Source organism: Lissotriton vulgaris, chromosome 11 (assembly GCF_964263255.1).
Source record: "Lissotriton vulgaris chromosome 11, aLisVul1.2, whole genome shotgun sequence".
Taxonomy (NCBI): Eukaryota; Metazoa; Chordata; class Amphibia; order Caudata; family Salamandridae; genus Lissotriton; species Lissotriton vulgaris.
Window position 1 is genome coordinate 590,027,525 of NC_141699.1, and position 16,778 is coordinate 590,044,302.

Below are 16,778 nucleotides of genomic sequence, written 5' to 3' on the forward strand. Positions count from 1 at the left end.
CAGGACGTAGACAGTTGCGTAGTCATCTACCTGATTATGAGGAGAGAGTAGTATTGAATGAGTTAGCACGCAAATGGGTTACTGACACTGTGAGATACGATGTTCAGTCTGTTATGGAAGTCTTCCGACAATGGGATGCACCCACTCAGAGATATGTATTCGAAGAGATGTGTGTATATCTTTGTGAAGATTTGGAGACAAACGATCCAAAGCGCAAAATGCAGGAATTATTTTGTATGCGTTTTAAGTTCTATGAAGGCATGATTGTAGGTGCCGATGTTGAAAAAGCAATAGATCTGTTATTATCCTATAGGAGTAAGGGAAATGTCTCTAGATCATTGTATGAAGATGACGTGTCAGGTAGGAAAAAGGCGCGACAGTACCCTATGAGAGAGGTTCCTCCAGTTTGGAGGGAAGGTGATGCAAATGCACATCCACCTGTTCCACCGCATTTCCAGCGTGTATGGGTACATGTCCCCTGGAAAAGATCTGAAGTTTTAGCACTCAAGCAGACATTACCTGATCCACGTAAAAAATCCCGCAGGGTATTATAAGGAGTTATCACAGACTGTCAGCTCATGTATAATGAATTTAGCAGATGTAGACATGTTGTTTGGGAACGTCGTTCCACAGCCTTTATGGAGTAAAATTCGTCATGCAGATCATGATCAAGAACTAAGTGACACGTGGGCTAATATTACTGCTGCAGATACTAGACAAGTTGGTGGCTCCAAACCTGAGCCTTTAATAGCTGAACTTCCTGGTAGAATTATCACGTACATGAAGACGTTAATGCCTGAACTGCATGTAAATTGGGATAAGTTGTCTGCGTGCAAGCAAAAGAAAGATGAGAATGTGTCTGACTTTTTCACGAGATTTGAAGAGACTTTCGTCGATCATAGTGGTCAGGATATGGTTACCGAAGGTGGTCAAAGATTGTTTGTAGACAAATTTGTACATAATTTGCTTCCTGAACTATGCAGTAAATTGAAAGATTCAGAGAGTGCTTGGGCTGTTTCCACGTCAGCGCAGATTTTAGCCACAGCCCAGTACTACGAAAATAGGCGCAAAGACGAGCTAGATAAGGCAGATAAAAAGACTAAAGATTTAAAGACCAAAGTTCTTCTCCAACAAGCCTATCTGCCTCGCACTCCTAGTCAGCCCAATTATCAGCAACCACAGCAGTATTCGAGAAACGCGCAAGGGAACGAGTTTTCCCATCAGCGTTTACCGTACGGCCCGAATCAGTGTGCCTATTGCAAAGAAGAGGGTCATTTCAAGAATAATTGTCCTGCTTTGGCACGACGTCTGAATGGTGTTTCTGGTGTTTCTGGTGCAAGAGGTAGAGGTGTTCAACAGGCTCCTAGGGGTAGGGGCCGTGGAAATTTCCCCCAGAATAACACTTCTTTTCCGCCTCAGAATTCTATGAATAGCTTTGATCAACAGAATAATGCATCTTCTAGGTCAGCTCAGTACTATACTGATGACTATTACGCAGAAAACAAGAATGAGGGTAATAATTGCCAGGACAGCCATGGACAAAGAGAGGGAGTTGTTTCAGTTCCAGTAGATCAGAATGGACCTTATGTCGAGGTGATTACATCCGGAGTGTCAGAGCCATTTCTGCTGGATACTGGTGCTACAAAAAGTTCTATTATGCACTCAAAACTTCCTGGCGCACCTTTGTCTGGCGAAATGAATATTTCAGTAGGTTTCTCTGGCGCCCCTGTTAGAAACCCGATATCTAGTCCTATGCCCCTTTCTGTTGGCCCATTCGAATTAGAAGCACCCCTCATCCTTACAACAGGTTGTGGCGAAAATTTGTTAGGTTTGGATTTGTTAAAAAGATTATATGCGACTTTGTACTGTTCTCCTTCGGGAGTACAACTTACCCTTGGCAAGAAAGTGATTTCCCCAATGTATTTGTCAAAGGAAAATATTCCAACCGAATTGTCATCTCTTCCAGATATACTTTGGGCTACCGGTTCTAATGATGTAGGTCATTTGGAGATAGCACCGTATGTCATAACATTGAAAGCCAATGTTAGGTTGCCACGTATTCCCCAATACAAGATCTCTAGCGAATGTGAAAAGGCATTGTTAGCGATCATTTACGATCTGATTGAGAAAGATGTCATTGAGGAAACAACAGGCAACATTTGTAACAGTCCTATTTTGCCTGTCTTAAAGCGTACTGATCCTTCACAGCACCCTGTATACAGATTCGTGATTGATCTCAGAGAAGTAAATAAGATCGTTGTACCGCAGTTTCCAGTCGTCCCCGACATTACTGCCTTATTGACAATGGTTCCAGCTTCAGCCTCTTGGTTTTCGGTGATTGACCTGAAGAACGCCTTCTTCAGCATCCCGATTGCCGAGGAGAGCAGAGACATTTTAGGCTTCAATTTAGGAGGACGAAGCTTCCGCTTCAAATGCGCTCCTCAGGGCTACTGCGAAAGCCCATCTATATTCAGTCAAGCTCTGAAAACACAACTTGATACGATTGTTCTACCTGATGGTGCGACTCTGATTCAGTATGTAGACGATCTACTGATCGCTGCAGATACTGAAGAAATTTGCAAGCAAGCCACACTGTCGTTGTTGCATCATTTATGTGACATGAAGCATAAAGTCTCTCTTTCAAAATTACAATTTTGCCGACTAGAAGTGACCTACCTAGGTCACATCTTATCGAAGGAGGGAAGGAGACTGACCCCAGAAAGAATACAGGCAATCGCAAGATTGAGTGCCCCAAGAACACAAAGAGAAGTTCGGGCTTTCTTGGGCATTACATCGTACTGTAGACAATGGATACCGAATTTCTCCCTATTGGCCAAACCTTTGCTGGCACTACTCTGCAACGACACACCCAATCCTATGCCTTGGTCTGAAGATTGTCAGACAAGTTTCCACGAGTTGCGTGATGCATTGTGTTCGGCTCCTGTGTTGGGCAACCCCGACTACAGTAAGCCTTTTACATTATATGTCCATGAGAAGGAAGGTTGCGCATTATCAGTACTGACACAATACCTTGGGGACAAACAGCGCCCATGCGCATATTTCTCAGCGACTCTAGATCCTGTAGCTAAGGCATTACCAAGTTGCTTGAGGGCCACTGCTGCAGCAGCTGTCTGTATTCGACAGTCTGCTGGGTTAGCCATGAATAATACTCTGATCGTTATGGTCCCACATGCAGTAGACATTTTACTAAACAGAACGAAGACGCAGCATTTAACTAGCGCTCGACTGTCCAGCTATGAGCTGACACTGTTAGCGAGCCACATACACATAAAGAGGTGTGATACACGTTATTGCCCATTCCGGCAGAGACAGATGAGGTTGACAAACATGATTGCTGCTTTAGGACAGAAGAAGAGACGAAAGGGAGAGTAGACCTGCAGGACACACCCCTTCCTGAATGTAATGATAATTTATGGGTTGATGGTTCATGCTTCAAGTTGCCAAATGGTGATACGACTGCAGCATATGCTGTGACAACATTGCACATTATTGTAGAGACCGCACGCATCCCCCAGAATTCTGCGCAAGCAGCAGAGTTAATAGCACTTACAAGAGCATGTGTGTTGGCAACAGGAAAGCGAGTGAATGTGTATACTGATAGCCAATACGCCTTCGGCGTGGCCCACAGTTTTGGAAGATTGTGGCGTGAACGTGGGTTCCTGACGTCACATGGTGCGAAAATCCAACATGGTCAATTAGTTAACGAGCTTCTCGAGTCACTGACCTTGCCCCTACAAGTTGCGATTGTAAAATGCAGTGCACACAGAAAAATTCAAGATGATGTTGGTCGGGGGAATGCATTTGCAGACGAAGTTGCGAAAGAGACCGCAAGGAACACAATGAGTCGGATGTATGTTGTAGGTCCTGCTAGATGGATCGCTGATGTGGGTATGTGTGAGGACACTATTGAAAGTGTGAAGTCCATACAAGCTGATGCCACTGAAAAAGAGGTGAATGAATGGAGAGAAAGCAAGGGAAGATTGGATGCGAATGGTTGTTGGGTTGAATTGTCAGAGCACCAACGATGGCTGTTACCCGACGCATATGTACTCGAAGGGTGACAATGGCCCATGGAATGGCGCACATCAGTGTAAAAGGAATCTGTAAACTGTTGGCCCCAGTATGGCAGAATAGTGGTATCCCGAAATGCGCAGAGAATTTGGTCAGGAATTGTATGGTGTGTTTGAAGTACAATCCCGGTAGGGGGACCCCAACTCCAGCTGGTCATTTTGCGCCTCCAACGTACCCGTTCGAGGTTTTGCAGCTCGATTTTATCCACATGGAGAGGTGCAACAATCTGAAATACGTGCTTGTTGTTGTTTGCGCCTTCTCCAGGTGGGTGGAAGCGTATCCCCTCAAGGACAACACAGCCTTGTCAACTGCCAAAGCCCTTGTCAAGGAATTCTTCCTAGGTTTGGGATGCCTAGAATGGTCTGGAGTGATAATGGAAGTGAATTCGTGGGACGGGTGATGAGGAGAGTGTGCGAATGTCTAGGCATCCACCAGAAGTTCCACGCTGCAAATCACCCCCAATCAGCGGGATTGGTAGTGTGCTACAACGGCATGTTAAAACTGAAATTAGCCAAGATCCAAGCCAGCACAGGCCTTAAATGGCCTGACGCCCTGCCTTTAGCACTCCTGTCTACCAGAATGATTGCCCATTCTAGATTAGGACTCAGCCCTCACGAAATAGTGTTTGGCCGCCCAGCTAACATCTGGGGCGTGCCAAGACCAAAGAGGCTAAGCGAAGTAGAGCATCCTGTACTGCTTGACTATTTACACGAATTGACAACTAAATTGCGTGTTTTACACCAACAGGTTCACAGTTCCTCTCCGCCAGCCTCTGACGATCCAGGTCACTCCATTGAACCCGGCACCTGGGTGCTGGTGCGGAATTTTCAGCGCACGAACAACGAACAGCCCAGGTGGACCGGACCGTACCTCTTCCTTCTTTCCACAAGATCAGCCGTTCGGGTGGAAGGAAAGAAGAACTGGATCCACGGGACCCACTGTAAACGGGTCACTCTGCCTCTTCCATATGACCGGTGCGTCCAGGACGGAATCGCTGACTCTGAGACCGAAGCTGTACCTCGCTTTGCACTCTTCAGCGATGCACGACTGAAAGGAACTGGTACAGAAAAGGAGAGTGATCGTATTTTGCAAGGAATTGTGCCTCCGTCAATGCAGTTGGACACTACAGAACCTGAAACATTGTTCGAAGACCACACTGTACCTGGGAAACAACGATACAATCTGAGGTCAAGAACAAGAGACTAATGAAAACAAATTACTACGATTCTCGCTTCTCCTAAGAACTATTTTTGATTTCACAGCTCTCTCGCCCAGGGAACTTGCTCATTTTTGATTTTCGAACCGCCATCCGGTTCTGCTGCTAGGGTTGCGGTTGATAGTCTGAGGAGTGCAGCTGGGGACGCCTAGGTCAACGGTTCTGGTCGGTCTGAGGGAATTACCCCGGACTGAACATAGCGCACTCCTTGGCAGAATCAAACTTCCACCGTGGGCAGCAACTAGAGGATGGAGTTTCCGAGGGTAGACAGACCTGCTGGACCCACGAACTTTAAAAAGCAAATATGCACTGTGATGGCCAGAAAGAGATTCTTGATGTATTCTACTGTTGTGCAGCATAACGACGTTCTTGATTAGCTATACTTTATCCACGTTCCAAGTTACCTTTGTAAATAACACTCAGCCCACACCTCTATCCTACTGTTCCTACACACTCCTTTCACCCTCTGCCTGAACACGAGTCCGCCAGAAGACTAGAATTTGTAAATAACTCATTCATCCAGCTCCTACACCAACACCAGTCTATAATGAACACATCGAACCGTTGGATATGTGGACTTATGCCACACACAACCGATAAGGGTATCCCTTACTTCGTCCTGCCATTCAGTTACTATGGTTCTCTGTGGGCTTTTCAGACAATGTTCCTGTTTGCCATAGAACCATATCCCCCACGTCCCACAGGGAGCAGTTCCAGCAACAAGACACTAGTGGCAGGAGTAAGGAATATGAGCAGGGATATCGACACATATCGAACGATTCCCAAAGATGAGTTTACCCCGTACAGTAGGTGGAACATCACCAAATATGGGATTTCCTTAAATGAGAGCCAGAAATCGAAGAAATCCTCCCCAGTTTGGGTAGTACCCCACCGAGGTCACCTATGTCTGCAAGGTATTGGCAGGGATCCCAAAGCACAGTTGGGGAAGAGCGTATGCACAGAAACGTACGTGTTTGCATCCCGAACTTCCCCTCCATTCTTGGCAGCTAAGGGTACATACTTCATCTGCCATGACAAAGCATACACTTGGTTGCCCCCTGACTTCTCGGGCACATGTTTTATCTCATTTCTGCTGCCACCCACCTATACGGCCGGGGCAGATTACCATCGGACAAGGACAATTAGGGGTGTCCTGAGTCAAGACGACACTGCGGGTCAAGAATTTGGGGACTTCGCAAAGGGTTTTCTGCCCTTTTGGGGGCCTATGGTGAACAGCAGGAACATTCGCCAGTTAACAAGGGTAGTCGAATCCGCCGTGACCAAAACGGCCGGTGCCCTTAGTAATTTGACAGCTGAGCTCCAGTCGGACCGGCTTATGACTCTTCAGAACCGGGTTGCACTAGATGTCATACTTGCAGACCGTGGTGGTGTATGTAGGGTGATCAAATCCAGTTGCTGCATTTTCATCCCCGATAATGCTCCGACAGTGTACCAGGCCATCTCCAAACTGCACAAAATCTCTGATTCCCTTCATGTGGATAAAGGGGATTGGTCCCTGCTAGGGTGGTTCTGGGAACTGATCTCTGCCTGGGGATGGAAAACTCTGATCTTCATTGGGATGATCTTAGCCGTTCTGTTTATGTTCTGCCTGTTTGTACAGTGCGCTCCTGCAATATGTGGCCTCTGTGCTACTTCATGTGTAAGGAAGCCTGTGTCAAGGGACGAATTGAGCAACAGAATGATGCTACAGCAGCATCTCCATGAATTCATTAATACTGATTTGGACTCAGATTAGCATGAGTTATTGCCTAATATGAGGGCAAAAGGAGGGTCTGTGGTTCCGAGATTCTGGACCCTGCTGTGATATGGTACCGAGGTCCAACACTCGTGTCACAAAATATCGTCGTACCATGACGAATTTGGTATCGGCAGACCGGTAATGATTAGGACATTATCCCTGTGCATTTGCGGCTTCTTTGAGCGATGCCAACACCCTCAAATCGTGGTTTCCGTTCTGAACCCTCGGACTCCATTTTGTGGACCTTGCCCTCATATAAGTCAATTGATTAAGGTCGAGCTTGATCTGAAAGGACACGTCCACCTTAGCTGACTTCCCCCTGACCTGGCCGAACTGACTCCACCGCCTCCAGCCAAACCTGTTTGGGCAGCTCCTCGCCCAGTGGCCGAGTAAGATATCATCAAAGCACAACATGCCATAAACCATTCACCACATACAGACCATGTTTTCTATACACATACACCTGTCCATGTTCCTTGTTTATGGCCAGTTTTATGACGAGGAGGTGCCCTGTTTTATTGGGGTTTCATCGATATCTGATGGGAGTTCTGGGCCTGGCTGGGTAATCCGTCACGAACTGGACATCTAAAATATGGGTTGGTCATCATGACTTCGCTTTTTGTTCTATTTTGAAAATATGTATATGACCGTATTGTAAACTAAAGAATTCTTGCCTGCAGCTGGTATTTCTGTATAAAGAGGGAAGGCTGGTTCTGTAAAAACGAACAGTCTCCTGAGAATATACGACCCGTGCTGTCGTGCTTCTAGGACACATGTTACTTGGTTGCAGCCAATAAAACTCGATCTCTGACTTCAACTAGAAGACTCTTGGTTTCTGTGGTCCGGAACAGGGAAAACTCAGAGGTCTTCGGGTGTTATCCCCTGGCACCACCGGGTTCCTAAAAACCCGGCACCTCACCACCTGACTGTCATTAACCAGCTCAGCCTTAATCATCGATAATAAATTATCCCTATCAGCCCACATTGACTCTCCCCTATTTACACTCTTTTTTTTTTTTTTTTGGTGAACCTTTATTTGTCTTGCAATCAAGTACAGGTACGGGCCTACAACCTTCTCGGCCGGCCGCGAAACAGGGTAAAAGTATAGCAAGCAATATGGAGAATCGGAGCAGTTCAAAAGCCGGAATGATATGTATATCAGGAGACAACACATGGGCTTACGGTCAGGTCCGAAGTCAGGATTACAGAGGTTCATTTTTTAATATAGGAAACTGAAAAAGTGCCATACAATCACACGTGGTCCTACAACCCAGCACGCAAATCAGGGTATCCACAATTAATATAGCTATAGACGAAGTAGTGGGGTTAAGGCACACAAACCAGGAGAGGCGTTGGCACAAATCCGGTGGAAAGCAAACCCCAACCCCACCCCTCAAAGCAATATACGTTACAGGAACCAAGAACGAAGACGACACTATAGAAAAAGACAAAGACTAAAGGGTCATGGAAACAAAGAACGGACAAATCCCACCCCCCTACCCCCACCCTGCACACCCGCAGAAGGCCAAGGCCTACCCCCCCAGCCGCGTGCCTGTCGCCCTAATGGAACCCGAAATTTAGAAAAGAAAAAGAGAAAAGACAAGAAGCATAGATGGAGGAGGGCCCACAAAGTCGCCGCCCGGTCCCGCCCATCACCCCTGCACGTGGGGGAAGTCCAAAAGCAAAATGGAGTATCACGGAGAATGTCAAGTACCAAGTACATCAATAATACAACCCCAATACAAACACACCCAAAGCACCGTCAGTTAACGTGAGGGCAACCGAAACCTAAAATGCATCACCCCTGGCCTCGTCTAGCAACGGAACCACACAATGATCCCTTGTCAATCGATATACAGTACTTTTTGGAGGATCTGGAGGATCCGAGCGAATCTGGCCCGAGTAATACCAAAAAAAGGTTCAGCAGCTCGAGTCCATCCAGACGTGTGCAGCTGAAGTCCAAGGGCGGTAATACCACGCCTGCGGGCGCCACAAAGTCCAAGCACAGCAATACCATCCATGAAGAGGGAATCTCACCGTCCGGCAAATGCCGTGGTGTTGTTGGGGCGGCTCGAAAAGAAGAACAGCAGCGCGTCCCTAAGCTCAGGTTAGGCATGTGTCCCAAGGAGGCACTCACGTGTACATCCGCACTGTCCAGGGAGGACGAAGCAACCAGGTCTCTCGGCAGGTCCCGAAACCCAGGCGAGCTCAGAGTCCTCCCCAAGGAAGTAGAAACGGGCACAGAGGCACGCCATTGAAATCGGACTATGTCCTCACAGGGCGGTGAAACAGCAATGGCGGCTATTTTTCGATCCAGGTCACCGGCATTGCAAATCAGGGACACGCGTAGATCCGATAGGGCGGCCAAGACATCTTTGGGTGTGGGCTCCATTGTGCGCTGCCAGCATCCCATCTCCGTGCCTACGGCAGCCGTCCGATCGGGGCATGGTCCGTGATGAGGGGTGTCAGCCGCCATCTTCGTCAGTTCGACCCCGTCCCTCTGCACCTCACTGTGGGGACCGGCCCCGGCACAGGGCGCCACTGAATGTACGCCCGGAACACAATATTATGAGGCGGGTACCCCAGGGAGAGCCACCAAAAAGCTAAACAAAAGACCCTACCACCCCCTGGGGCCCGCCACCTGTCTCGGGTGCGATCCTTGGTTATGTCCGGGCACGGAGTCCGAAGAGGGGGGCCAGGAGCCACACACCCCCCTCGACTCCAGTATGCCCCTCAGGCCCTCAGGGCTCTTCGACAAGGGACCGGGCTGATGCTGCCTTCAGCGGCCCTCCAAGACAACGGCACCCTCCGACCGACTCCACACCACCAGAGGCGGCCACTATTGTTGCAGTCGCGGCCGGCCGCCCGTTGCAATCGACACCCCGGCTTCGTCACCTCACGGGCCGCTGAGCAATGGGAGGGAAATTCTCCGGATTCACAGCACGCAGGAGTCCCAGGAGCAGATGGTAGGTGAACGCTCTCCTTCTATTATCCAAATATACTGTTATAGTTCAGAACGAACAGCAGGATGGGCGTGCAGGGAGAGAGGGCTCACGGAGCCGAGCGGCTATGCGGCCATTTCGGATGCTGGCTTGGCTCCTCCCCCCCTATTTACACTCTTATACAGTTTTCGAAAGACAGGTGGTACTTCTGAACCTGTCCCCTCTCTGTTAACTATGAGGTGGTAGGCCATCCGCTCTAAAAGGTAGCTGTGTGTTGGCGAATGCATCTGATCTTTAGCCGCAGCATGGATATCGGAGGGGGCAGCACAGTCAGCAATCAACTGATAAGCCGTACGATCTAACTTTCTTTTCTCTGTCTCACTGAGTCTTGGGGGGTGTGACCTCCAATACTCGCTTTGATCAGAATCATAATTGGTGTCTGAATCGCTACCCTCCTTTCCAATCCTACTCCTTATCCTACCCCTTGTCGTACTGGTCTTGGAACTACAATGGGGAGGAGGGGTTTGATTTCGTCCTCCGTTATTGCTATCAAAACGGGCAGGGGTTGAGCGTTGAGCAGGGGGGCATCCGTGACAGGTGCCGGGCGGACTGCGTCAGTTGTTGCATCTCGTGGTAAGCAGAGGGTCTAGACAATAGCATGGCATCATCTTCGTCAACTTTGGATGGTAATAAAGGATATTGTCCTGTAACGTTTAACCTGGCTTCTCGTCGCATCTCTCTATATTTCTTTCTATCTCTCGTCCTCTAAGGGCTGCGCTTTCTTGCTGAGCAAGTTTTCTGAGTGTCTTATTTTCTGTAGCTTGAGCTCTTCTCTTTCTTTCATTAATTTCTTTCCGCCATAGAGCAAAGGAATCAAACATAATTGTTCGCACCATCAAACATACTTGTTTGTACCTTCCGTCTATGCAACTGCTCTTCCAAACATGTAAGTTTAGGTACCTCAAAAGAACCAAATTCTGGCCATTGTAATTCATCATTATTTTTAGTGTATTTCTGCCACAATTTAGTATAAATTATACCGAAAATACCATATTTGATGTACATTTCTTTGTTAGGGGTCACCTCTGGAGGGGCTGGCTGACTTTCTTCTAATATATCCTGACTGTTTGAGCAACAACAACAGAGTTTACAGAATTTACTAAAAACAGTCATGTTTACTGTACTTAAATAATATTTCTCTCAGAAACCAAACAGTTCCCAATCAGGAACACATTACCTGTCCTTCGGTCTTTGCAAAGATTGAATCAGTAACTATCAATTTAAAATAGAAAAACAGACACATGCATGCATAACTAAATCAGTATAAGAATTCTTTTTATGTCGCTTGAAGCGACCCTACCAGAATACCTGATGTGTTTCTCCGCTCCCGGGTGGTTCTCCTCCTTATTTTCCAGACAGACTAGATGGACCAGAAAGGGATTCCAGTCAGGACCGGGGCCACTGTAGTCAAAGACACCGTCGAGGGAAGGAGATACAGGCAACGTTGACTGCGGAGACTCAAGTCTGCTTTCCGCAGGTGCACTTCTCAGTTACCGATCTTCCCCTTCTCTCCCGGTCGTCAAGCTGAGACCACTGAGTCTCTGATGGAGCCCCACGTTGATGCGCCAACTGAAGAACCAGGGGGTCTTAAAGGAAGACCACCCAGCGGTGCAGGGAACACCCAAGTCCACAGCTTCCTCCAAGTACGTTAAAAAATGGGAGACCACACCACTGGGAGTGAAGAAACACAGGTTTATTGATCACACACAGGAATCTCTAGAGATGGAAAAGTGTCTGTGACCCACTGGAGGTGGGTAATGGTAGACTGTTCGATTTACAAGGAGTACGCAGCATCCTTTATAGGATGTGGACACTCCCCTCGCAAGAGAAGGAACACAGAAAGTCCATATAGCCTGTGGAGATGGAGATACAGATCACCTGCCCTTTGTCACAGAGCTTCATGCAGGAATGGGGCAGTCTAAGCCTTAGGCACATCACCTGCCTCTTGCTGAGTAGTTGGAACAGGAATGGAACCCGCGGGCGAGGTCATCTACCATCTCAACATTCCTGGCACATTTTAGCAAGGGTGCGGTAAAAAGGTCACCTTGAGGTGCTGGTCGACATGTACGTTGTTAGTGAAACAGAGGTGAAATGGACGCTATAGTCACAGAATGGTGGGGCACAGGGCAACTTAGCAGATTCAGGTTTCACAGTACATTACCCTGGACAGATCATGAATGATGTGTAGGTCTGATAAAAAAAAAGTTGAGGGAGGAAGAAGCAGAGGTTCATTCAGATTCCTAGAGGTCATGGTTATCAATATCTAGCAGAAAGGGGGGAATGAACCACATAAGTCTCAATACCAGAGTCTCAGAACATTTCGTCACAGACACCCTCAACCACAAGTTTACAGACTGCGGTGTATGTAATCTCAGCTTAGTGTGGTTCGGTGGACAGCGTCATCATCGGATCTTGTCACTTGAGTGTCCCGTTCTATAAGTGACCGCAAAACCTCCACCTTGAGGGAAACTGTCTGGATGTTGACAGTGGTGAGAGGAGTAAAATTATCTCCTATCCTTTAGGTGAATCTTTAATGGGTTAAAAGAGCAGTATAGGGATATTTCTAAAAACAAAGCCATGTTTAGTGGATGAGTCACTGGTCCATGACACTTAGTGGTTGGTTCGCCATGTTTCGGCCTGGTACAGCCCCTATGGGTCGATGGCCTTCGTTAGAACAAAATAAATATGGAGGCCCTATATTTTAAGGCTTCCTGGATAGTGTGTTATTAGTGAGTGGAGGCACTCGCCTGTCTTTATAAGTGAGCACATTTTGCTCCAGGTGGAACGTGGTTATAAGTATGGTCTTTAGGCCTATAACTGTGAGGGAAACTAAGGAAAATTAAATGCATGATAAAGCTAAAATTGAGAATTTCCCAATTCACCCAGTGTGACACTGAAAAAAGCATGAGCAGCGATTTCACTGGTGACGGCGTGGTTATTTTCCTATAGATATGCATTAGTGAAAGAAAGCTACAGCCAGGGGGGACAGAGACACATTGCCTTGCTCTCACTCTTGGCAAATGTGTATAAAGAACTGTGAGGTAAAGCATAGCTCTCTCTGTTAAATAATGATAGTGTATAGATAAATCATCCCTGCATTCAATATTGCCAAACATGCTTGCAATTAGGAAATGGGCACGAAGCCAGCAGTAGTGGAAATTACCTACTGCACCTTTTGACCTCCAATGACTCCACAGGGTGGACTCCTTGTCTCCGAAACTGCAGTATATTTACTGCTAAGGGGCTAGAGTATGGGCAAAGAGTAAAAACTATGAACAGTAAAAGTGCTCAGAAACGCCTGTTTGCTTTTTGTACCTTCCACTGCCTTCCTGATCCAGGAGACCAGGACTGGTCAAGGCTAGTGCCAGGCAAACCAAAGAACAACATGCCTGGGTGGTAACAGTTGCAAGCTGTGTCAACCCATAAATGATGTCCATGATTAAATGGATGCTATATATAATTTGTTGACAAACGTACTGGATTTAATTAAATGGATTTTTGAAAAAATTCTATGTTCAGCAATCTATCTTCATATAAAAAGCTAAACACACTACAGCTATAAAAATCCCCCTCTCTCCAGCAACCTCCTTTATACCCAGTACGTTTTTAATAAATAACTCCTGGGATCCTTATCAAAGTCATCTGGATGAGGATATAACTAGATTTTTATGTTCATGGGAATTTTGACTCACTTTTGAATTGCATTATTCTTGTATTTAGAATGTTGGTTACTTAAAACGTCTGCGGGTTCTACTGTGGCTCAAGAGCGTTGCCTGGTATTCCTGCCAGGCTGTGCTTTGACCAACACGTGGAAGGGCAGCTCTCTCTGTATTTACTTCTTGGACTTGTCATCCTAATTAAATAAATACTTAATTGGAACTCCAGCAGCGTGCGAGCCACTTTATTCTTGGAGCCACTACACAATAATTTCGCGAAGAGCGATCTTTTACACATTTTCGTCTGCTTCGCCAAGTAGTTTTTATGTCCCACCAAAACACATTTACGAGACATACTGTACAAATCTATCTTGGTTGCCCTACACACATTTTTAGCGATTGAAATGTTACTTCCTACCGTTTTGCTTGGGGAGTGCGCTTTCCATAACCGTTTTAACAGATCGTTCTCTCGTGAGGGGGAGTTGTTGCTCAGACGTGCATCCTCGATGTCACTGAAGCGCGCTAGCGCAAGCGTGCATTTCAGGAACGTACTGCGTCACTGGATATTGATACGCATGCGCCGAAGCATTTGAGTCTCACCTGAGCGCACAGTTCGCTGGATGTTGATGTGCAATACCTATGAATATATACGTTTAGGCAGGGCCGGTTCCTTGATTATGGGAGCCCTGGGAAGACGAGCAGTGTGCGAGGCCCCTCTAATTTGCATTCAGACGTACACATTCAGAGCTGTTTGCATCTCAAGTAGATTACCCTGGCCCTGAAGCGTTTTTTGTACAGAACCCTCCTGGGTTGCAGCCCCTCCCTCTCATCCACCTACAAGCACCTCTTGGCCGCTCATAATGGGCTGAATGTGTTAGAGTTGCTTTTCAACAGAAATGTTTATAACTGATGTAGGGCAAGGGGTGTCCTATGGTGCCTCTGAATGGGCAACAGGACGGGAGGCCTGATTGCGGTACAACCAGGCCCGGCTCCAGGAATTTTTGTTTGGGTGGGCCAGGGGCGCATTTGGGTGGGCCACTGCGGGCTCAATGTGTCGCTTCTGGAGGTAGCCTACAAATAAAAAAAACTGTACTCCTGCGTGTTATAGAAGGGGATAACAGGAAATTCAGGGCCCTCCATTATTTTCCAAATCTCTTTCTAATCGTTAACACTCTCAAAAAGTGTTTTGATCCCATGTAAGGTCCTTTTGATGGGCAGAGGAGGTTTCTGGGGTGGGAGTATCAGGCAAGTAACACTACTCAGCCTGCCTCGTTGCCAGCCTTCAGAGAGAATCTCTCTTCATTATTACCTCCATCTGACCCCAGACTCTGCAGTACACTCCCTTCCAGGCCTGATCATCAATTTTCTACAATCTCTCTACCGTGCACCTTAACTCACAGCTAACCTTGGTCCCCAGCCCCATATCAGGCACCACCTGGTTTCATTCTCCATAATCCCACTAAAAAGATGTGTAAAATCACCTTCAAACTGAAAACCCTGAATATAAGAGTAAATATAATTAGCACACACTTTAAACTATGTTACACAGTGGCCCTAATGACCCAACTGCTAATTAAATAAGCAAAAACATTACAGGGTCTATTATAGCGCCTGTGTAAAAGTATTTATTGGTGTCCCACCACTGACCTCTTACTCGATAGACAACTTTACTACCACCCTCCAACAGTGCACTTCATCTCTCCTTAGCCCCTTTCAGTCATGACCTCCTCATCAGACTCCCTCCCTACCTGCCCCCCACCAGTGTCCCTCATCACTCCAAAGCCCCTCCCCATGACCACCTCCTCAGACTCCCACACAAATACCCTCCACCAGTGCCCCTCATCGCTCCATAACCCCTCCCCCCATTGACCTCCTCCTGAGTCCCTCACTGCCACCCTCCACCAGTGTCCCTCATCGCTCCAAAGCACCTCCCCCATGACCTCATCGGATTCCCTCATTGCCACCCTCCTCCCAGACTCCCCCACTACCACCCTCCACCAGTGCCCCTCATCACTCCGTAGCTCCTCCCCATGACCTCCCCCTCCTCGGATTCCCTCATTGCCATCCTCCAACACTGGCCTTCCTCTCTCCGTAGCCTCTTCCCCTCATGACCTCCTCCTCAGACTCCCTCCCTACCACCCTCCACCAGTGCCCGTCAGCTCTCCATAGACCCTCCCCATTACCTCCTCCTCAGACTCCCTCCCTACCACCCTTCACCAGTGCCCCTCATCACTCCAAAGCTCCTCTGCCTCATGACCTCCTCCTAAGACTCCCTCCCTACCACCCTCCACCAGTGCCCATCACTCCAAAGCAACCCCCCTCATGACCGCCTCCTCAGACTCCCCCACTACCACCCTCCACCAGTGCCCCTCATGACCTCCTCCCAGACTCCCCCACTACCACCCTCCACCAGTGCCCCTCATCTCTCCGTAGCTCCTCCCCATGACCTCCCCCTCCTCGGATTCCCTCATTACCATCCTCCAACACTGGCCTTCATCTCTCCGTAGCCTCTTCCCCTCATGACCTCCTCCTCAGACTCCCTCCCTACTACCCTCCACCAGTGCCCCTCAGCGCTCCATAGCCCCTCTCCATTACCTCCTCCTCAGACTCCCTCCCTACCACCCTTCACCAGTGCCCCTCATCACTCCAAAGCCCCTCTGCCTCATGACCTCCTCCTCAGACTCCCTACCTACCACCCTCCACCAGTGCCCATCACTCCAAAGCAATCCCCTCATGACCGCCTTCTCAGACTCCCTCCCTACCACCCTCCACCAGTGCCCCTCATGCCCTCCTCCTCAGACTCCCTCCCTATCACCCTCCACCAGTGCCCATCCCTCAAAAGCAACCCCCCCCTCATGACCGCCTCCTCAGAGTCCCTCCCTACCACCCTCCACCAGTGCCCATCATCACTCCAAGCAACACCCCCTCATGATCTCCTCCTCAGACTCCCTTCCTACCCCTCCACCAGTGCCCCTCATCACTCCAAAGCAACTCCCCCTTATGACCTCCTCCTCAGAATCCCTTCCTACCACCCTCCACCAGTGTCTCTCATC

General features: G+C 48.1%; 1 protein-coding gene across 1 annotated transcript in view; it reads right to left on the reverse strand.

The window, feature by feature from the left end:
• The window catches only part of NUDT18 (nudix hydrolase 18), a 226,357-nt gene extending 212,144 nt beyond the window's left edge, over positions 1-14,213 (reverse strand). The window contains exon 1 of the mRNA XM_086943681.1: positions 14,144-14,213. The gene's annotated coding sequence lies outside the window, so the exon portion shown is untranslated. The remainder of the gene's footprint in view (positions 1-14,143) is intronic.
• Between the last annotated feature and the right edge of the window lie 2,565 nt (positions 14,214-16,778).